Genomic DNA, 24,715 nt, shown 5'->3' with positions numbered 1-24,715 from the left:
TTGAAAGAGAGGGAGGCCATATAAGGCAGAGAGGCCTACCCACTTGCCACAGCGAGCCATACAGCAATAGTCTGTTCAAGGTTTCCTCCTCCGACAGCAATCAAAAGGCAGGCAGTCGGTGATGAATTTCTGCTTGCCTTTCACATTGACCTTGATGTCGCAATCTTCCTTCATGCTTTAATCAGTGATTAACGGATGCTTTAAAATGGAGTCGACTTGCACCCCATCTCAAAGTTTCTTCGCATTGAGGCCATCTGGGTATGTGCTCACTTCCAGGAATTTTCAGTAAGAAACTGCAAATTGCAGGGTCTTGTGGTCCTGGAAGCACATTTAAGTTAAAAAACAAACATAAAAGAAGTGAAAAAGACATTTTTGTGTGCTATCTGGAAGATGTCGACTGAGATAGTGTTGTACACTAGCGCCATCATGATTGGTGCTGGAGTCACTTACAATCGCTAAAATTAAGAAACATTTAGACAATTGCTTAAAGAGGCAAGACATAGAAGGATATAGACCCAATGTAGGCAAATGGGATTTGTATGGTTGGGTGAATCAGTTGGCAGGGATGTGATGGGCTGAAGGGCTTGTTTCTGTTCTGTCCAATTCTGTCCTTCTATGACTCTATGTCTGGTGAAGACACAAAATTTATTCTATCATTGCTTTGTTGAGTGAAAATGTTCACATCTGGAGCAGTCTACTGAGCCTCCTCTCTGCAGCCTCTTCCTATGGGGAAGGCACAAGCAAGTGTAGATGGTAGATGACAAATCCAGACGGAGGTGTCTCAACTCAAAACTTCGTCTTTCCATTTCCCTCCACAGATGCTCTCAGGCCCACTGACTTCCTCCAGCAGCTTGTTTTTATCTTCCTCTGATGGTCCTAGTGAATCTTCTGACTGTTCCTACAGAACACAAAACCTCCCTTCTGCATTTTCTCTGACCACTGAGAATGCCCGCAGCTTTTCATTAAACACCCTCTGTCCCCGTAGTCTCAGTTTTTTGCCTGAAACTGTCGCATCTGATGCCATTGTCAGGAGTAAACTTTAATGGTGGATAGCTGCTAACTCGAATGCTAACCCTCCTCAGATTAATATCCCAATGTCAGCAAGACCAAGGAACTGATTATAGACTTTAGGAGGGGGAAACCAGAGGTCTCTGAGCCAGTCCTCATCAGAGGATCAGAGGTGGAGAGGGGTAGCAACTTTAAATTCCTGGGTGTTACTATTTCAGAGAACTTGCCCTGGACCCAGCATGCAAGTGCAATTGCGAAGAAAGCACGGTAAGGCATCTACTCCCTGAGGAGTCAGCAGAGATTCAACATGACATCTAAACCTTTGACAGACCTCTATAGGTGTGTGGTGCAGAGTGTCTCGACTGGCTGCATCATGGCCTGGTATAGAAACATCAATGCCTTTGAATGAAATATCTGACAAAAGGTAGTGGATTTGGCCCAGTTACATCATGGGTTAAGCCCTTCCAACCAATAAGCACATCTATGTGAAATGCTGTCATAGGAAAGCAACAACCATCATCAGAGACCCCCTCCATCCAGGTTATTTTCTCGCTGCTGCTATCAGGTAGAAGGCACAAGAGCCTCAGGACTCACACCACCAAGTTCAAGAACAGTTACTATCCCACAACCATTAGGCTCTTAGACAAAGAGCACTCACTCATCACTGAGATGTTCCTAAAACCAATGATCTCACTTGAAGGACTCCATCTTATTACTTCATCTGCTCATTATCAATTGCTATGTATTAATATTTGCATTTGTACAGTTTGTTGTCTTCTGCACTCTAGCTGATCTTTCATTTATTCTGCTATAGTTACTATTCTATAAATTTGCTGGGGATGCCTGCAGGAAAATGAATCTCAGGGCTGTATATGGTGAAACATATGTACTTTGATAATAAAATTTACTTTGATCTTTGAACTTTGTTATGCTGAATTAGATGAGCTCCCTTTGGGAACTGCACAGGTCCCACACAGATGCATATTTCTGGGTATAAGTCACCATAACACTGCTTCTGATGACTTTTTGGCCAAGTTAACTTTTGATGTTGTATGCAGCACAATTTAGTATACCACAAAATGACAAAATCCAGTTTCTGGGCAAGATTGGCTAACTCGACATGATTGTTTTTTGTGCAAAGAACAATCCAATCCATTCAGTTTCCGATCCATTTATCTGAGCGCTTTTCATGATTATATTCCATGATGACCTTCTACTTGTGTACGGTGTTGTTCCAAGAAGATGTTAAGCCTTTTGCACAAGGTTCAAACAATCTTACACAAGGGAAGCTTTATACTGCGGACAACTGAATAATTCCATTCAATCAGATAAAATTTTTATGGCTATGCTATTTGAGAAATGAAACAAATTGGCTATTTAGATGAGCTGCTCGGGGCAACTGATATCCACGAGCTGTGGTGCTGATGAAAAGAGGAATGGAGAGGACGTCCGTGGTAATGATGGTGTTAGCGAGTGAGCTGGAGGCAGGATAGAATGCACAGTAATACAATTAACAAGTGGTCCTTTTAAAGGCTATGCCTATTTACTTGGTAGTGTTTACTTGTTTTTTTATAAATACTGCAGTTGCTATAATTTGAAATAAATAGCTGCTAGAAACACTTAGCATTTTAGGCAGCATCTGAGAGGCGAAACAAAGGGGCAATGATTCAGATCGATGACTTTTCAACGGCATATCATTTCAAATTTTATTTCAACAGCTCAACACATCAGAAATCATTGAGAGACACAAGAAATGGCAGATGCTGGAGCCATAAACAATCTGCATGAGAGTGGGTGACAGAAGAACAAGACAACAGGGGAGTTGATGGAAGTTCTTATTGATTGAGATGCAGCATGGAATCGGACACCCCCCCCCCCCCCCCGCCCCTTCAAGCCACGCTGGTCAGCATTCCCCCAATTTAATCCTAACCTGATCGTGGGACAATTCACAATGACCTACCAACCTGTGCGTTTTTGGACTGTGGGAGGAAACCGGAGCACTTGGAGGAAACCCACACATTCATGGAGAGAACGTACTAAAATCCTTACAGGGAGTGGTGGGAATTGAACCTAGGTCATCTGTAATCTAAAGCTAACCAATATGCTACCATGTGAGAGGAAACTTAGGACTTAGAGCAGCAAAACAATCTGCTGGAGGATTTCAGCCGGGTGAGCTGCATCTGTGTGGGTGGGGAAGGAAATATCGAATCTTCAGGTCAAAACCCAGCTGCAGGACTGACAGTAAAGAGGGGAAATAGCTGGTATGAAGAGGAGAGGAGGAGTGGTGCACAGGGGCCAGAGATGATTTGTGGATTTGGGGAGGAGGGGAGTTGTTGGGGAATGACAAGCAGATTGAGTCAGGTAGGGGAGCGGATGTGGGAAGGGAGGACCTGAGACACATGATAGTTGGAGGCAAAGAAAAAGAGGCAGTAGAGGGGTGGGGGGGGGTGAAAGTGGAGACAGCTGCTGGAGTGTGATAGTGGGAACACGAAGGCTTCTGGTGCTGGTGTACCAGTTCAAACTAGAGGAACAATATCCCAGGTTCCGCCTGGGTAGTCCATAACACAATGGTATGAACATTGAATCTTCCAATATTAGGCAACTCCCCTCTGGTGTGTTTCCCACTCCAGTCACTCTGCCCTCTGTTCTCTCTCTCTGTTCTGATATGGCCCGTGAAGGGAGAGAGAGACTGAGACGGGTTGACAGTTCACTGACGTATAAGAAATGTTGCAGAATTTATAATAATAATAGGCATCCGTTAGTCTCGAGAGACCATGGATTTGCATCTTGGAAAGTTTCAGGGTTGTATGGGAGACCGGCAGTTGCCCATGCTGCAAGTCTCCCCTCTCCATGCCACCGATGTTGTCCAAGGGAAGGGCAAGGGTCAATACAGCTTGGCACTGGTGTCATTGCACAGCAATGTGTGGCTAAGTGTCTTGCTCAAGGACACAACACATTGTCTTAGCTGAGGCTCGAACTACTAGCGACCTTCAGATCACTAGACCAAAGCCTTAACTGTTTGGCCACATGCCGGCTGCAGAATTTAAAGGAAAAGGAAAACAATACAGCTAGGCCAATAGGGTTGTTAACTAAAACTCTTAAAATAAAAGTTAGATGCCAACAATGCAGCTGAATGCAATATCTAAACAGTAAACAGCCTCCTCAGGCCATTGGGCTTCTAATTCAAAGCATCACTGCATTCAAAGTGTCACCAGATAATTTGAACTGTACTCTACAATAGTTAATTAATGTACTTTGTTTATCTATGTGTAATTCATTTGTAGATTTAATTCTTACTTTCCGAAGTTATTGCATGTTATGTGTACTACAGTGCTTTGCATCCTGTTCTGGAGTAACATTGTCTTGTTTGGCAGTATATGTGTATGTAGTTAAATGACAATAAACTTGTGTAACCCACTCAGCATGGATTATACCAAATTAGGCACTTGAGCTATTGTTGGCTAACAGCCGCGTGACTCAGTGATGCATGGATGTGGTGAGATGGCCATCTCCAATAAGCAACACATGTCTAGGGTCGGTGTGATTCGGGTTCAGCCAAACAGTAAAGTTGGAATGTACCATTGAGGGAATGGAAGTTATAGTGAATGCTGTATAAATACTGCCCCAAGCAAAAGTTATCATTCGCCAGGAAATAATGGAACCTACACTGGCACAAATATTTAAACATTAACAAGTATTTAACAGAAAAAGGGCCCATTGCAGTTAAACCAGTCTATAATAAAAGTTGGAGCTCGGGGCTGGGTCATCAGGTGCTTCACTTTAATTACTCACGGCACTGAACTCGCGTTCTGCGTGAAAGACACCAGCCATAATTCAAACTTTCCTCAAGATCCATTACAAACTAACTGGCTAACTCAGAAATACTGGTACTTCACCGAGGAATCACTTATCTGCACCAAGAACTTCTTACAATGGCATCTGTCCTTCGGGTGGGGTTCTGTGAATGTCTTCCGTTGTCTCTTCACCACACCTCACTTCCTCCCAACTCTTGTAAAAAAAACCCAAAGCCAATCCACGTTCCCCTAGCAATCTGATGCTGCCAATCCCTCTCAAATGTTCCATGGTATCCCACAGGACAGAATGTTATCAAGACCAATGTGACTGGCTGACACAATGTTCCTCAACTCATCAAGTGACTCCTTATTTTAACAGAAACCCAAATACTGGACTGCAAAGCTTTGATTAACAGAACACACTGTGTTTTACAGAAAAGGTACAGAAAATAAAAATACCTGACAACATTATGCTAGTAATACAATAAACCATGTTCTTAACCAGGGTATTAAACTTGACTTGACTCGACCTAACCCATGGACAATTCCTTCCCCCACAGATGCTGGTCAACCTGTTGTGATCCTCCAACAGATTGCTTGCTGAAATAGTTTTGAGACTCCGCTTCGAGGGAGTCTTCTGTGAAAGAAATCATGATCTGAAAAATACAGCTGCATCTCTCAGTAAAACCGAGGTGATTTCTCCATCAGAATTCATTGAAGGAGGATAGCCACATATCTATTATAAATGGGAAATTTATGCTGTCTCTGGGGATTATCAATTATAGACAATAGACAATAGGTGCAGGAGTAGGCCATTCAGCCCTTCGAGCCAGCACCACCACTCAATGTGATCATGGCTGATCATCCACAATCAGTACCCCGTTCTCGCCTTCTCCCCATATCCCTTGACTCCGCTATCTTAAAGAGCTCTATATATCTCTTTCTTGAAAGCATCCAGAGAATTGGCCTCCACTGCCTTCTGAGGCAGAGCATTCCATAGATCCACAACTCTCTGGGTGAAAAAGTTTTTCCTCAACTCTGTTCCAAATGGCCTACCCCTTATTCTTAAACTGTGGCCTCTGGTTCTGGACTCCCCCAACATCAAGAATATGTTTCCTGCCTCTAGCGTGTCCAATCCCTTAATAATCTTATATGTTTCAATCAGATCCCCCCTCATCCTTCTAAATTCCAATGTATACAAGCCCAGTCGCTCCAATCTTTCAACATATGACAGTCCCGCCATCCCGCGAATCAACCTCGTGAACCTACGCTGCACTCCCTCAATAGCAAGAATGTCCTTCCTCAAATTTGGAGACCAAAACTGAACACAATACTCCAGGTGTGGTCTCACCAGGGCATTGTACAAATGCAGAAGGACCTCTTTGCTCCTATACTCAACTCCCCTTGTTATGAAGGCCAACATGCCATTAGCTTTCTTCACTGCCTGCTGTACCTGCATGCTTACTTTCAGTGACTGATGAATTGTGGATGGGATGGACAGAAGGATTATCAAATAATCTCTTTTCTAGCTAGCAATTGTAGTGTCAGTCTGCATAGCTGGACATCTTTTGAATGATAAAGCTGACCAGCATCTGCAGTGATATGAATCTTTTACTGGTTTCAGATATGCTGTGCATTGTCTACTCTTAAGCTCAATCTACATTTTGCTGACCTGCATAGTCAATGCACTGATTTGAAGCCAAACAAGGAGAGTATTTTTATGCTGACAGGAATTTAATTCAACGTTTTGCATTCACACCTGGGCCCAGAGGCAAGTTATTGGATTTGAGGTTAGGCACCCAGCCATTCTGCCTGATGGCTGTTGCTTTAGATTCTGAGTTGTGCACATTAAGATGAAAGGCAATGGGTCGGCAAACTTGAAGAGGAAATGTTCTTCTCTCACCGTATACATGAAAGCATTATGATGCAATGGGAATTGCCTTGTCAGAGAGAAAATAATTAAAATGTTTAGCTTCTGGTCATAAACAGGAGTCAGTCCTCAGTCTTTAAAGTGTACATGGAAAAGAGTAATCAGTTTGAAGTTAAAACAAAGTATTGTCTGTAGAACAGCTTTCCCGATGCTCTGCCTGTGAGAAGTAACTCGCTGCACCTGGTTTATTGCTGTTTGACAGTACAGTGTAAGACAATGGGTTGTTGAATTTGTTTCAAAACCAACAGGCTGACTAAATTGCTTCAAAGAAGCTTGTAGACCAGATGATAATATCATTTAGTATATCAAATAACTGATGTATTTATCATTGAGAATTTTATGTACTCAAGAAAGTTAGCTATACAGCATTAATTCTGAACTCTGAGCATTAAGCTGAGATCAATGTCTCCAAGATGCTTTTAGATCATTTGTATGAAAATGATATTTGAGAAAGTATCATTTACACGTGAAGTCAGGAAGTGGAACGAATTGTGCATGCGTTTTGGAAATTATGTGTCCTTTGAATTTAGGAAATGCTTTATGCTCTCGAAATGGATTGTGATTTGGAAGTGTTTAACAAAGAAATCCTCTGAGAGATTTAAATATGTTTTAAGAATGTTGTTTGGATTTAAACGTGAGAGGGTGAACAGCTTTATGTTCCTCGGCATAAACACCACCATCATCACGTGGTCTGTACGTACCGGCTGCATGGTGAAGAAGGCACACCAGCGCCTCTTTCACCTCAGACGGTTGAAGAAGTTCGGTATGGGCCACTAAATCCTAAGAACTTTCTACAGGAGCACAGTTGAAAGCATGCTGACCAGCTGCATCACTGCCTGGTATGGGAACTGTACTTCCATCAATCACAGGCCTCTGCAGAGAGAGGTGCGGACAGCCCAGCACATCTGAAGATGTGAACTTACCACTATTCAGGACATTTACAAAGACAGGTGTGTAAAAAGGGCCCAAAGGATCACTGGGGACCCGAGCCACCGCAACCACAAACTGTTCCAGCTGCTACCATCCGGGAAACAGTACCGCAGCATAAAAGCCAGGACCAATAGGTTCTGGGACAGCTTCTTCCACCAGGCCATCAGACTGCTTAATTCATACTGACATAATTGTATTTCTATGTTATATTGACCATCCTGTTGTACATAGTATTTATTATATATTACTATAAATTGCACGTTGCACATTTAGATGGAGATGTAATGTAAAGATTTTTACTCCTCATGCATATGAAGGATGTAAATAATAAAGTCAATTCAATTCAAAGTCAGTGAGAGTTCCTGTTGCTATTTACTATATATCCAATAGGGCTTGATCTTTCTGTTTGAGTTTAGAACTTTGCGATCAGCAAACCCAATACCATTATGGTAGACTGTTCACCTGCTGGTTAATCAGCCTTTCATGTGGCAGTAACTCAATACTTAAGAACGTGCAGACGCATTCAAGAGGTTCAATTGTTCAGACTGGGGAAGAAATGTGATCTAAGTGACTTTGACCATGGAATACTTGTTGGTGCAAGACAGGATGGTCTGAGTATCTCAGAAACTGCTGATAGCCTGAGATTTCCATGCACAACAGTATCTAGGCTTCACAGAGAATGCTGCGAGAAACAAAAAGACATTCAGCGAAGGGCAGTTCTGTGACCTTGTTAATGAGAGAAGTCAGAGCAGAATAGTCAGACTCGATCAAGCTGATAGGAAGGTAACAGTAACTCAAATAACTATGCGGTTCTACAGTGGTTTGCAGAGGAGCATCTCTGGGTGCACAGCACGTCGAACCTTGAAGTGGATGAGCTACAGTGGCTGGACACCATGAACATAAGGAGGTACGTAACAAAGTGACCACTCAGTATGAATTTTAGGTGTCAGAATTGGAATCAGAATCAGGTTTAATATCAGTGGAATATTCCATATACTAAATATTCCAACACTCCTACTGCTAGAATACATGCTAAAAATGTATGCATGTGTGATTTCACTCATGGCAAGCTTTGAAATTTCTGACTGTATCTGCAGTGCTAAAGATACAACAGCCCATTAAAAGTGGGTTGGTGTATTTCCCAGTTTTCAGCACCTGAAGGATTTGAAAAGTTTGGCAGGAATTGTAAATAGTCTTGATTTCAAAAATGTATTGACCATCTGTTGGTCCATGCTTGAAACAGAAATTAAAATTTCACATCTCCTATTTAAGATCTTTTAATGACATTATTTTGGCCAGTTTTTATCCCCATGAACAATATTTTACCATGAATGTATTGACTGGGGTTAAAAATAAACCTAGAGTGCTTGAAAAGATGTGCTAAAGTTGTGCAGTATGTCTGCATAAGTTTTGTGTGAGACCACTGGAAGTGAAGTTCTATTGTGCTTGAGCTCCAGAGCATAGAATAGGCTATGCAGATTGCAGGGATTAGAGACTGTTCTTCTGGCAGACCTGAGTTAGAGGAAATTGAGGATGTAGTACTTGTGAAAGGCATGATTAGTTAAGGTTTGGATAATTTTGGGCTCTGGTAAATGTTTGGTTGAAGCTAAGGGTGAGAATTTATTGAACTAGCAATGTATCAGTATTTTTGTGCAGTTACTGCTGACAGAAGGGTAACTGAAATCCTAAGGACACTGGTATTGATGTCTGAGAGTGATCAATAACAAAACCATTGGGAACTTATCTGGAAAAAGGTTCTTTGGACTCTCTGGCAGTGGTTCAGAATGCTATTACTAAGTGTAAAGTAGGCCACAATCCTCTCTTCCTTTAAGGTCTTCTTCCACGTGGATACCTGAACTGCACGTGGGGCTCATTTACACAAGAGTTTGGCATAGGTGATATCAAGCAATAGGCTGCACACTGGTGTATTTTGCACCCCATGGGGAATTCTGTGCACGTGGAGAATCCACTTGGTGCCACAATCAAATGGAGACAATTTATTTATGGAGAGCACAAAATGTTGCACTGTGCAATGGGATTTCTGGATTTCTCTGTGTTCCATGTATGCTGATGATAAGATTGAAAGCTGAACAAAGCATTATTTCAAAATGTAGTTACTGGTTTGTCAGCAGTGAGGAGGTACTGCCAAAATCCAGTCAGACTTATCTTATGTTGGTGTTTTTGCACTTTCAGCAAACTGTGACCCAAAAGATGAGGAAAATCCTGGTAGATACTTACATCTGATATCCCTGTCTGTGTTTATAGGCAGAGAAACATTAATAAGGTACAAAGTGAGTGTTTGGGATTTATCTGCTGTCCTTGGATCAGCAGCCAATAGAATGGCCCTTATGCAAGCATTGAGAACTTTTATTGCAATGTGAATAATTGCCTGTGAATACATGATGGTACCATGATCAAGCCCAGGTCTAGAAACTGTTAATACATGATATTTCCGCAACTGGCCAATGGATAATTTAGATGGATCTTGTTACTGCAAAGGATCATTGGGCAATCATATAATTACATGCAAGGCAACTTTAGATTCATACATACAGGAAGGAGCTGAATGAACAACAGGTGGAGTTTGGTAATGACAAGATTTGTGTAGAACATTAATATTAATGAAAGCCAAATGGTAAATAGTAAATTGGTTTATTATTGTCACATGTGCTGAGGTACAGTGAAAAACTCATTTTTAATACTCACTCAAGATGTGGAAAAATCTCAGCAAGTTAGGCAGCATCTATGGAAAGTAATAAAGTTGACTTTTTGGGAAAGACACTTTATCAGAACCTGATGAAGGACCATTCCTGTGTCCTGATGAAAGGTCTTGACTCAAAATGTTATTCCCCTCCATAGATGCTGCCAGATTTGCTGAATTTTGTGTGTGTTTCACAAGATTTACAGCCTCTGCAGAGCCTCTTGTGTTTATCTTGCATACTGTTCATACAGATCAATTCATTACAACAGTGCATTGAGAGTACAAAGAAAAACAATATCAAAATCATTGTATTCTGATGTTTTTGATGAATATTCTTTCAAAAGTCAAGAAAGAGGCATAACATTTATTGCTTCATGATCATCTTATGAAGCACAAAATGAGCAACGAATATTGGAAATGTAAGCGGCAAAAGACTAGGAGCTAAGAACAAAGAACAGAAAGACTAAAGATGGTGGAGCAGCGTGTTCTGTCACAGGTAAGAAATGTTCCATTCTAATTCATAGATAAGAACTAACCAATCAGATAGCTACTATTCAAATAATGCAAAACCAGAGAACTTTCCAGAGCTTGCAAAGAACTGTAACCATTAGGAGACACACTGAACAATTGCATATGCATACTGTGACCACTAGGAAACATACTAAACAGTTATATAAAATACATAAAAGCAATTAATTGTTAAGCTGCAAAGAAAATAGCAATTAAACAGTCTAATCTAGCAAAATACAGAATAAAGTATTACAGTTACAGAGAACTTGCACAGCAGGTGACAATAAAGTAAAAGGTCATAATGAGGTAGACTGTGAGGTCAAGAAAACTTCTTATTGTCTTAGGGAACTGTTCAATACCTTATAACAGTGGGACAGAGCTGTCTTTGAGCCTGGTGTATGTGAATTTGTATCTTCTATCCAATGGGAGAGGAGAGAAGAGAGAACACCCAGGGTGGGCAGACTGAGCTGACTACGCTGGCTGTTTTACTGAGGCCGTGAGCAGTGCAGACAGAGTCCAGCAGGGGAGGCTGATTTCTGTGACGTGTTGGTTTGTGCCCATGACCCGCTGCAGTTTCTGGTGATCACGGGCACAGCAGCTGCCATACCAAGCTGTGATGTATCTGGGTTGGATGCTTTCTATGGTGCACCAATTGAAAATTGGTAAAGGTCAAAGGGGACGTGCAAGCTTCTTTAGTCTCTGTAGGAAGTAGGGCCATTGGTGAGCTTTCTTTGACATGACATCAACATGGTCAATGACCAGGACAGTATGCTGTTTACTCCTCAGAACTGGAAGCTTTTAACCCTTTGAACTCAGCACCATTGATATAAATAAGAACAGGTGCACTTTCCCCCTTCCTGAAGACAATGGCCAGCTCTTTCGTTTTGCAGACAGACATTCAAGGAACTGTTGTTGACATGACCCCATGTTACTAGACTGTCTATCCCCATCCCGTACTCTGACTCATCATTATTTGTGATACGGCTCACTACAGTGAAATAATCTGCAAGCTTGTAGATGGTGTTAATGAAAAGCGTTAGAGTGCTTTTTTGGAGTTAGCACATATAGCAAATAACTTCAGCAACTGACTTCTGCCACCAGTCTTTAGATTCAAATATGAACTGTGGATTAAATCTAAAATGAACCTCCAAACAATGGGTCCCTAAAACTGGGAACCACAGTTAATTGGAAGACACCACAGTTCATTGGAAGAACAGCCAACGCCGATTAAATTGCTTATTTGGGTGTCTATTATGTAGGTGTGAGGGTGATGTGTAGTTCAAAGGAAGAATTGTAAGAATGGAATTGTTCTTTGATCTTTAGCCTGAATTGTCCTTTCATCTTTAGCATCCAAATTGTCGTGTAGTGTTATGTCAGGAAGACATCTTGTTCCTAAAGGATGCCCGCTGTGTTTCATTTTGTTGAATAAAGAGACTACTTCAGATCTACCAGTACTTCTCTCTGGTGACTTTGTTCACGTGACAACACAGTATCTGCCACACAATTGTGAGCATACAGGGAGAAAAGCAGGGAACTCTGGAAGCAGCTATGTAGAACTCAAGTGCTGAGGATAATCTTGGTGAAGGAGTTGATGCCTATCATTATTAATTGTGGTCTGTTGGTCAGTCAGTTGGAAGTCAAGGATCCAGTTGCAAAGGGAGGTGTTGAGTTCCAGCTATCAGAGATTGGCAATTAGATTGCTTGGAATCATAGTATTAAAGGTGGAGTTGTAGTCAATAAACCATTGTTTAACATCCAAAAGCTTCCTGTGCTATGCGCTACTTTGTAATATTCAGTTGCCCATTTATATTCCTTGAGTTGTAAAATGATAGTGTTAAGAGCAATCAATAAAAAATAATTATACTAAGGAAAGAAACAGAAAATGCTGGAAATGTTAACGGCTCTGGCTGCATCTGTGGAAAGAGAAATTGAGGTAACATTCCAGGTCAAAGATCCTTCATCACAACCAGGAAGGAGATAAAAAATAATTAATTGTCAGAAGTGTGGAATGCAATGTCTGTTTGACAGGGTAAAACTGGGGTGACCATGGAGATAAACCATACACAAAATTACTTGATCAGTGAATGGGGGCAGTTAGAGAAGATTGATCAGATTACCTTGTTTACAATTTATCTACATCATAATTCTTGTTTGTAGGAGACATTCCCCCCCCCCCATAGCTTAACCAACCTCTTTTTCATCTTCCTAGTTTTGAAAAAATATCTCTGATCTGAAACATTAACTCTGTTTCTCTTCATGCAGATGCACCCTACCCTGTTGAGTATTTCCAGAATTTTCTGTTTCATATTAGGTTTCCAGCATCTTCAGTAATTTTTTGTTTGATTTTCAATTAGCTGGGAAATTGACCTCACGAGTGCTGCTTCTTGCATTACTTTTATGGCAACATTCTTTCTCTGCTTTGTTGAAACACAATCAACAACACCAGCTTTTGTTAGATTAAGACAGCAGTCTGGCAGAGTTTCGCTTTATAGTTCATGTGGTTAATTAGACAAGATCACGACATGCATTCATTCCCACGAGGTCCAAATGTTGAGTGGTGGACTGACAATCAAGTTACTTCCACACACTCCTCACGACATTGAAATGAACACCCCTCAGGTTCATTAGCCTTTTTTTCTCATGATCCTAAATTCTCTTCAGATACGTTGATATTTAGAAGGAACCAGGGATGAATATGAGGAGATGTTATCAATCATGAAGTAAGGAAATCCTTATTATTTTTAGGTCTGTTTCCATCTCATCGGCTGTGAAGGCTGATTAAAGGCTGTAGGCAGGGAGATTCTGTAGGTTGAAAGTGGTGAGGAGTAAGGTTTTGTGACTGGCATTGGACAGAGAGAAATATTGAGACTGGCGGTGGGTGGGGGGAGAGTTGCAGTGATTGATTAGATTAATCTAGTATTGGATTAGAGAAGGCTGTGATGACAAGGTGGAGAGAAAGATTGTGACTGACAGTGGTGTAGAGAGAAGCTGATTGATAAAAGGACAGAGAAACAGATGAAAACTTTCATTGGGGGTAAATAGAGACTGCAATTGCCATTGAGGTTGTGACTGGTAGTCAGGGAGCTGGGAGGGTCAATGGGTCACAATCAGCAGTGGGTGTATAAGAGGCTGAGATTGGTGTTGAGGGTAAAGGGAGACTAGGTGTCATGGTGGTGGAGAGAGTGAAGTTGTAAAAATGTGTATTAAAGAGAGGCTGCAAATAGTTTTTGGATGAAATGTGAGGCTATGAACTGAAGAAGGCAGCAATTTAAATGAAAGTCAAATTCAAATGAAATATTACGGGGATGCATCATTCAATATATGTACACTCAGTGGCCACTTTATTAGGTAATTAAGACCATAGGACCATCAGACCTAGGAGCAGAGTTAGGCCGTTAGCCCTTTGAGTCTGCTCCACCATTCCATAGCTGATTTATTATCCATCTCAACCCTAATCTCCTGCTTTCTCCCTGTAACTTTTGATGTTCTGACTAGTCAAGAACCTATCAACCTCCACTTCAAATATACCTATTGACTTGGCTTCCACAGCCACCTGTGGCAATGAATTCTACAGATTCACTTCCCTCTGGTTAAAGAAATTCACCCTCATCTCTGTTCACAATGGACATCCCTCTATTCTGAGGCTTTGCCCTCTAGTCTTAGACTCACCACTATAGAAAATATCCTCTCCTCATCCACTCTATATTCGATAGGTATCAATGAGATACCCTCTCATTCATCGAAACTCCAGTGGGTGCAGATCCAGAGCCATCAAACATTCCTTGTACATTACCTTTTAATTCCTGGAATCATTCTCACGAGCCCCCTCTGGACACTCTCCAATGCCAGCCCATCTTCTCTTTGGTAATGGGCCCAAAACTACTCTCTATACTCCAAGTGTGGTCTGACCAATGTCTTATAAGGCCTCAGCCTCAGAGGTCCTGCTTTTCAGCCACTTCCCTAACTCCCTGTATTCACTACGCAGGACCTCTTCCCTCTTTCTAACTATGCACCACAACTTCTGTCTGCTCACCCTTGCTCTTGAGAATATTCTGCAGCTGCTCTGCAACATACTAGACGCTAGCACTTGGGAGGCACCACACTATTCTGGTGTGTCTTTCGCAGTCACAGAATCTCCTATCATTCCCCTAACAATTGAATCCCCTATCATTATCACCCTAGCAGACGTTACCTTTATATGATGAACCTCAGCGGCGGTCACAGTTCCACCAGCCTGCCTGCTGTTGCTGTGTTCTGATAGGTCATCCCCGTCATTCCCCCTCCTCCCCCCACCAGCGGTATCAAAGGGGTAGTCTTGCTTCTGAGGGGAATGGCCACAGCAGCAACTGTATACCTGCTCATTTAAACAAATATAGAACTAGTCAGCTCTATCATGGACACTAGCCTCCATAGTGTCCAAGATATCTTCAAGGAGCGGTGTCTCAGAAAGGCGGCATCCATCATTAAGGACCCCCACCGCCCAGGATATGCTCTCTTCTCATTGTTACCATCTGGAAGGAGGTACAGAAACCTGAAGGCACACATTCAATTATTCAGGATTAGCTTTTTCCTTCTGCCATCCGATTTCCGAATGGACATTGAACCCATGAGCACTACCTCACTACATTTTTAATTCTGTTTTGCACTACTTATTTAATTTAACTCTTCTTCGTCTTCTTCTTCGGTTGTCCATCAGAATCAGATGATGACATCCACTCCTTTAACGGTGAGATCTTTGATGGCTGTACAGTCCTATCCTGGACCCACAAGATCTATTGCAGGTGGGACATGTATATGTGGTAGTGGTTATCGTTGTGGCTATCCCTCGAGGTCAAGGATGATGGTCTTCATTCTGTTGATCTATTTATGGGTTCTCAAGTGGCTTGTGAGTCCAATCTTGGCTTTGAAAGTTCTTCCACATTCAGCACAGGTAGTTCCAGATGGCAGATCGGGCTTTGGTTGTTGCTGCCTCTCTTTCCATTTTCATCTCTTTTCTTCTAATTCTGCACATCTGTCGGCTTGGAAAGTTGCTGTTCCTCCTCGGATGATGGCTTGCCAGAGGTTGCTGTCCTTGGCCTTGGTTTCCCAATTGTTGATGTCGGTGTTACATTTCTTCACGTTGGCTTTTAAGATGTCTTTGAATCTGGTTGTTCTTTCCATCTCCAGATACTGCTGTCACAAAGTAAACAAATTTCACGATATATGCTGGTGATATTAAATCTGATTTTGATTCTGATATCTGATCAGCCAAGCATATGGCTGCAACTCAGTGCATAAAAGCATGCAGCCATGATCAAGACGTTCAGTGTTGTTTAGACTAAACATCAGAATGGGGAAGAAATGTGACCTAAGTGACTTTGACCATGGATTGATTGCTGGTACCAGATGGGGTGGTTTGTGTATCTCAGAAACTGCTGATCTCCTGCGACTTTCATGCAAAACAACCTCTGGAGTCTGTGCAAGAAACAAAAAGCATCCAAGGAGCAGTAGTTGTGTGGATGAAAATGCCTGGTTAATGAGAAAGGTCGGAATAGAATGGCCAGACAGGTTCAAGCTGACAGGGAGGTGACAATAACTCAAATAACCATGCATTACAACGGTAGTATGCAGAGGAGTATCTCTGAATGCACAATATGTTAAACCTAGAAGTGGATGGACTACAGCAGCAGAGTACACTCAGTGGTCACTTAATTAGGTATAGGAAGTACTGAATGTATGTTCCATCTCTTTTTCCTAATTTTTAACATGATAGCACTGCTGCACTTTCATTGAGGGAGGGCATAGTGTTAGAAAAGCTAGACTAATCAGAGCCATTTGACTAGGTGTAGAAAACACCGAAAATTTATGCTTCCACATTATTATTGCAATCTCTGCTCTTAAGCAGCACCAGCCAGAGTGTTTATGGCCTTTGCACATAACCATGGGGTTTAAATTTGGTGTGTGACATTGGAAAACATATTTTTTAAAATTGAATTGCATTCCTGTGTATTCCAGATGTTGGAAACTATTCAGTAAATTGGTTTTGAAGTATGTTATGCAATATTGCTGAAATCTTATTATTTCCTTTCAATGCCTTTTTATATTAATCTTTTCCACATTAGTTACACGTTATGTTTGCAATAACTTTCCTTCCCCAGTATTGAATAGTTTTTTTAATGCTATTTACTTCTATTTTTGTCTTCAGGGTCTATCACATCTTTTCTTTATCCATTTACTTTCAGCTTTGATCAATGTTCAAAGTAAATTTGGTATCAAAGGACAACAAAATGTGCAAATATGAAAAGAAAGAACTAATAATAAAAAATAAATAAACAAGTAATAATATATCGAGAGCATGAGATGAAGAGTAATTGAAAGTGAGTCCACAGGTTGGGGGAACATTTTAGTATTGGGACAACTGAAGTTGAGTGAAGTTATCTCCCTGATTCAAAAACCTGATGGTTGAAGGGTAATAACAGTTTCTGAACCTGGTAGTGAGGGTCCCGAGGCTCCTGTACCTTCTTCCTGATGGCAGCAGTGAGAAGAGATCATGACCTGCATGAAGGGGTCCCTGATGATGGAAGCTGTTTTCCTATGACAACACACCGTGGTGGTGAGGTCTATCTGTGATGGACTAGGCCATATCCACTACTTTTTGCAGGATTTTCTGTTCAAGGGCATTGGTGTTTCCATACCAGGCTCTAATGCAGCCAGTCAATAAAAGCCCCACCATACATCTATAGAAGCTTGTCAAAGTTTTAGATGTCATTTCGAATCTTTGCAAACTCCTAAGGCAAAAGAGGTGCTGCTGTATTTTCTTCATAATTGCACTTACATGCTGGGCCCAGAACAGGTCCTCTGAAATGATAATAACAAGGAATTTAAATCGAGGATCTGGTGCACGGGAGCAAATCATAAGCCCTTTCTTGGAGGCTGGGTAGCTGGATAGAATGTTTTAGATCCCAGGGTAATCTTCTCTGTTAGATATAACCCAGTTTCTTTATTTCCCTGCCATGAGAATAGGACAACCCCTGTTCTTATTTCTACCATCAGGAAGGAGGTACAGAAGCCTGAAGGCACACATTCAATCATTCAGGAACAGCTTCTTCCCCTCGGCCATCTGATTTCTGAGTAGACATTGAACCCATGAACCCTACCTCACGACTTTTTTAATTTTAATTTTTGCACTACTTATTTTACTTTAAATATTCAATATATACACTTACTGTAATTCAGTATTTTTCTCTTTTATTATGCATTGCATCGAACTGCTGCTGCAAAGTTAACAAATTTCACAACATATACTGGTGATATTAAACCCAATTCTGATTCTGATTCCTTTGTTTTTAACCTGCGAAAAAAACAACCTACAGATTGACTTCTGATCACGGGGATACCTTGCAATAATAAAAGTAAGTGGACTGCCACAGGCTAATGATTGCTAATACTGATTTGCATTGTAATCTCCGATGTATTTCTAGCAGGAATTCCCAATGTCTCCGGTGTGTTTATTGCTCTTTAATTGCCTCAGGATGGTTTGGGGTTTTAAATAGTCAGTTGGTTAAAAGACTCCTTACAAAAGGAAATTACTAATCTATCTGAAATTCCTCAGGATCAGTCATTATTTTATGGTGCAGTAATTGCTGATAACATTGGTTTCTGGTACTATAATCATATTATTTGGTTTAGAGCTTTTTTTTTGTCCAAACATACCTCAGGAGAAAAGCTGCTTCTGATAAAGCTATCAACAAAACATTCTTTATTGATGGTAGTCAACACTCAACTGACAACAGTAGATAATAGAACAAGTCACAAAGTGTATGGTATACTCATGTCCATATATACAGTATATTCACTCATATACAAAACAATAGAATTGAATGTTTTGGAATAAGATTGATTGCATTGACTCCTTGTTAAAAGGTTAGCTGCAAATAAGTAGGATGAGGAAATATGATTATACCCTGATATCTTTAAGGGCAATACTGGATGGTGATTATTTACTGAAATAAAGTTCCTGGAGCAATTATAACTAGGAGCCTCATCCCAAGGTAAAAACAACCAGGAAAACTGAAGACAGCCAGAAAGAACTATTCATAAGGCAAAATTACCCTGAAAGCACTTAAGAAAATGAAAACATGTTCATACCATATGTAGAAACATATTGTTTTATGAAAGTGGCATTTGTTTCATGGGAAATTATTTCTTGAGGGTTGGTAGGATGAAAGAAGGCAGAAAACAAGTATTTAATTGTTGTCACAAGAAGCAGATTTACATGGACTTAGTCCTGCTGACCTATTCTATTTTCCTGATCTACAATGAAATTCTTATATAAAAGAACGTATGAACTCAGACACAAGCCTTATACAGTTAAACTTAGTTAACAAATTTACAAAGTTACGAGTCAAGGCTTTTTATTGCAATCTCCATTTATAAACATTTTGACAGTCCTATTTCAAATACTCTACAACTCATGTTCTATGCATTATTTATTTATCTGTCTGTTTGTTTATTTATTATTTTTGTATTTGCACAGATTGTCTGTATTCTTTTATGCATTGGTTGCTTGTCAGTCTTTGAACCAGAATCAGGTTTAATTTCATTGGTATATGTTGTGGAGTTTGTTGTTATGCAGCAGCATTATATTGCAATACCTAATAATTAAAACTGTGAATTGCAGTAAGAAGTAATATATATATTACATAATTACAAAAAGTTAAATTAGTGCAAAGAGAGAGGGAGAGAAAAAGCAAAAGTAGTGAGGTAGTGTTCATGGGTTCAATGTCCATTCAGAAGTTGGATAGCAGAGAAGAAGACGCTGTTCCTGAAATGTTGAGTGTGAGCCTTTAGGCTCTTGTACCTCCTTCCTGATGGTAGCAATGAGAAGAGGGTCTGTCTTGGGTGATGGGGGTCCTTAATAATGGATGCTGTCTTTTTGAGACATCGCTCCTTGAAGATTACCTGGATGTTGGGGAGGCTAGTGCCCATGATGGAGCTGACTGTGTTCACAACTTTCTGCAGCTTATTGCCATCCTGTGCAGTGCCCCCTGCCCTTGCCCCCCATACCAGGCGGTGATGCAACAAATTAGAATGCTCTCTATGGTACATCTCCCGAAATTTGTGAGTGCCTTTGGTGACATACCAAATCTCCTCAAACTCCTAATGAAATATAGCCACTGTGGTGTCTTCTTTGTAACTGCATTGATATGTTAGGCCCAGGATAGATTCTCAGGATAGGATTGATTCTAGTGTATTCCTTTATTCTTCTGTGAATGTCTGCAGGAAAATTAATCTCAGGGCAGTATATGGTAACATACTTAGACTGTAAATTTACTTAGAACTTCCATAATTTTGCAACTCTCTGCTAGTGAGATTTCTAAATTTATTATATACTCAGTGTAAAGCAAAAAGGTAGCCCAAGTACAAATGTTGCTTCTTTTCATTTAATAAAGAAAATTGGATTCCATTTGCACGAGAAACATGAACTGTTTGTTTCTATATTCAACTTGAATAGGTATCTGTGGATTTCTCTCTGATACTATTCACTAAGGTGAATATCAGGTGGAACTACCACCAAAGCATGAAGGCTCAATTAACAGCGGTGTCTGATAGAACTTTATATAAATCAAACAAAATAGGTGACTCGGGGCTTCACTCCCGGATGAGCTCAGTGCCCTCTTTGCTTGCTTTGACCATCAAAACATGGAGGAACCTTCCAGGACTGCCGTAGGCCTAAAGACCATGATCTCAGAGGCTGCCGTGAGAGCATCCTTCTGGAGAGTGAACTCACGGAAAGCAGCCAGCACAGATGGGGTAGCTGGCCGAGTATTAAAGACCTGTGCTGATCAACTGGCTGGAGTGTTCACTGATATCTTTAACCTCTTGCTTTGGAAATCTGAGGTACCAACCTGCTTCAATCAGCTTTCAATTATACAGTTGCCTAAAAAGAATGTGGTAAACTGCCGATCATCCGGTAGCGCTTATATCCACTGTGAAGAAGTGTTTTGAGAGGTTGGTGATGAAACACATCAACTTTTGCCAAAGAAGCAACTTGGATCAAATCCTATTTGCCCAGAGGAGCAATAGGTCTACAGCAGATGTCATCTCATTGGCTTTTGACTCAATCCTGGACTTCTGGACAACAAAAATGCATACATCAGGCTGTTCTTTATCGATCACAGCTTGGCATTCAATACTATCATCCCCACAAAACTAATCAATAAGCTTCAAGACCTTGGTCTCAATACCTCTTTGTGCAATTGGATCCTTGATTTCCTCACTTGCAGACTCTTGTCAATTTGGATTGGCAACAACATCTCCTCCACAATCTCCATCAGTACAGGTGCACCACCAGGCTGTGTGCTTAGCCCCCTGCTCTACTCACTTTACACTTATGACTGTGTGGCTAAAAGCCTAGCTCTAATGCCGTATTTAAACTTGCTAACAACACTAGTGTGGTAGGCTGAATCAAAGGCAGTGATGAATCAACATGTAGGAGGGAGAATGAAAATCTGGCCACAATCAGGAAGGTAGATCAATCAAGGTACGAGAGTGCAGATGACATTGAACTTGAGGAGAGGTGGTGATCCAAGGTTGAAGAAGGCCAGCGACCTCCTGGAGCAAGCAATGCTGGTGACCCACGGTGTTAAGAAAAGGCACTTCATACACGAGAACAGGTGGAAACCTTTCAGTCATTCCTGCCCCTTTTGTTTGTTGTATCCATTTACCAGTCCTTTTCCTCAGATCCTACAATATTCTTGGTTAATAGAAATCTTCCATTTTCATATTCGAAATTCTAATGACCAAGAACAGCTGTTCTGTTGCTGAAAAATGAGAGATTTCCATCACCATTCTTTTCTGTAGAAGTGGTTTCCGATTTCTCTTCTGGCTTTAACTTTTGACCTGTGTCCCCAGTCCGAGAATGCTGAACACACAGGTTCTCCCTGTCACTTCTCTTTAATAACATTCAACATATCGCTTCTTAATTCTCTGAATTTCAGGAATTAAAATTCAATTTTTTTTTACAAACAAGAGAAAATCTGCAGATGCTGGAAATCTGAGCAACACACACAAAATGCTGGAGGAATTCAGCAGGCCAGGCAGCATCTATGGAAAAAAGTAGTTGATGTTTCGGCCGAAAAGCCAACTGTACTTTTTCCGTAGATGCTGCCTGGCCTGCTGAGTTCCTCCAGCATTTTGAGTGTGTTGCTCCAATTTTGTTTTGTACTGATTGGAACTATAAGCCATGCATACCAAAATCATTCAAGTAAGTCAGCACTATGTTCGTTAAAATTCCTGTGTATCCTCAGCGGGCAGCTCTTGCCTTTCTCCTGTTGCTTAGTGTTTTCACTGACTGGAATCTCATACAGCCAATTTAATAATTTTTCCACGAATTGTGCTTTGGTCTTTGCCAATGTGTTGCACGGCCCACACTCCCTGCTTGGACATCCTCAAGGAACGATTCCTCAAAAAGGCAGCATCCATCATTAAGGACTCCCAGCATCGAGGACATGCCTCATTCTCATTGCTACCATCAGAAAGGACATACAGGAGCCCATAGACACACACTCAATGATTCAGGAACAGCTTCTTCCCCTCTACCATCTGATTTCTGAATGGACATTGAACCAATGAACACCACCACATTAATTTTTTTATTTCTATTTTTACATAACTTATTTCATTTAACCATTTAATATATAAAGTATACACTTACTGTAATCCCTTTTTTTCTCTATAATTATGTATTGCATTGTACTGCTACCACAAAGACAACAAATGCCAGTGATATTAAACCTGATTCTGGATTCCCAATCGCCCTAACATTTAATGGTTCTGATCCATAAGAGCAAATGTGCTGGACAGAACCCTTCTCGATCTGTCAGACAAGGCCCAGTGTGGCATCAAGCATTGTGTGCTGTAATCAGGTCACATGGGTGTGACATAACCACTGCAAAGTGGCAATGTTGCATCCCAACATCTGTGCTCTCAAGCTTTTGGAATGCTTTGGAATGTCCCTAACAATCAGAGGCATTCAAAAGAAATTAAAATAGAAATAAGCAATTAAAAATACCCATTATCAAAAATGAAGTAAGACACTTCAAAGCTCTTTTCAGTAATTAAAAACATCTTTGTAAACACAAACATCAACAGCATGCAATGTATAATTTTCTTCCTTGCAGCCAAAATAGCTTCAATGAAATAAGCAGATTTATACAAGATCTATAGCAAAGCAGCTTCTTTAGTGAAAGTTCTCCAGCTTGGGCTCTGTGTAGATTCTCATGGAGTAGATCACCGACAGATTTTCTGTTGTGGACTCTTAGAATCTCCAGTTTCATCATGATTTGAAAATGATGCGGTTGTTTCATTGCTAAATTGATCTTACCAGGCATATGACAGTCATGAAATGAACCAAAATACTAAAGTTATTGTGGAATCAAACTAAAAAAAGACATGAACTTGCACATAATCTCTCTAAAGTTTAATATAGCTAAATAGGATGCATATTACTGTGATCTGAAATATTCAATTAGTTAATTTATTTATATTTAAGTATTTATAAACTTTACAGATAAATCAATCTGGCATGATGCTGGCTGTATTTCATTAGGAGTTGAGAAGATTTGGTACGTCACCAAAGACACCCACAAATTTCTACAGATGTACTGTGGAGAGAATTCTGACTGGCCGCATCACCGTCTGATATGGGGAGGGGGGGGTGGGTGCGGGGAACTACTGCACAGGAACGACTTAAGCTGTAAAGAGTTGTAAACTTAGCTCCATCGAGGGCACTAGCCTCTGTAGAATCTAGGACATCTTCACAGAGCGATGCCTCAAAAAGGCTGCATTCATCATTAAGGATCCCCATCACCAAGGACATGCCCTGCTCTCATAGCTACCATCATGGAGAAGGTGCAGAAGCCTGAAGGCACGCACTCAATGATTCAGGAACAGCTTCTTCCCCTCTACCATCTGATTTCTAAGTGGACATTGAAACCATGAACACCACCTGAATACTTTTAATTATAATTGCTGAAGAAAAAAATAATCCACTGCTATGAATAAAACAGCTGCAGCAAGCTTGCAAGGCAGCAGCTTCCATTGTACGAGCAAGATTATTCCCCGGGCAGAGAGTCCATAGATTAAAGATAGTAGAATACTGAAAGGTTCCTTTTGGGTTGAAGTGACGTGTTACACTTTGGAACTTTGCTATCACTTGAGGATATCTATTGTTTTTCTCTCTTCTGTGCCATATCCTGGATCTTGATTTCTTTTTCTAATTCACTGCAATTTCCGAGTCTTCATACATTTCCTCAACAGCTTTGGGCAGCGATGAAGCAACTTGACATGCCCAGCAGACCAATTACATAAATTAATGTCAGCTTCCTGTTCTCGTGCTGATGTGGCTCAAGTCAAACTTTATTGAGTTAAATGAGAAACAATGCCCATTAAAAACATGTGCTTGCATTTATTGGCACAGAGTAACATTACCCATAAGTTATTGTGGGAGAGATTGAACAGTAAAGGTAAAATAATTCAGTTAGATCTCTGTTATATATTTGCTCAAACTATTTCACAATGTAATCACCTCGAATAGCATGGAATAAGTGAAATCCAAAATAAACTTCCAAAAACATTATCCACTCTATTGAAATTTGAACACAAAAGAGCTAGGTGACCCTAGGGTAGCAAAATACTATATAAGATATTAAATCAAAAAAGCTTGAAGTTTGGTTGGCTTATACCTTTAGTGCTTTTAGACTCTCACAGGAATGAGCAAAAGTTGTTGTATAAACCTGACATAATTTGGAAAGATTGAAGTCCAAGTGGACATGAAAGGCATTAAGTTGAGGTAAAGTGGAC

At 40.7% G+C, this 24,715-nt stretch overlaps 1 long non-coding RNA gene across 1 annotated transcript in view; it reads left to right on the top strand.

Moving 5' to 3' along the window:
* The first annotated feature begins 18,207 nt into the window (after positions 1-18,207).
* LOC140737670 (uncharacterized) overlaps positions 18,208-24,715 on the top strand; it is a 65,542-nt gene continuing 59,034 nt past the window's right edge. Inside the window, exon 1 of the long non-coding RNA XR_012101223.1 lies at positions 18,208-18,264. This is a non-coding gene — a long non-coding RNA (uncharacterized lncRNA). The remainder of the gene's footprint in view (positions 18,265-24,715) is intronic.

The sequence above is a fragment of the Hemitrygon akajei genome, chromosome 2, assembly GCF_048418815.1.
Source record: "Hemitrygon akajei chromosome 2, sHemAka1.3, whole genome shotgun sequence".
NCBI lineage: Eukaryota > Metazoa > Chordata > Chondrichthyes > Myliobatiformes > Dasyatidae > Hemitrygon > Hemitrygon akajei.
Note: the sequence above shows the minus strand (reverse complement) of the source record. Positions and strands in the feature narration are given on the sequence as shown.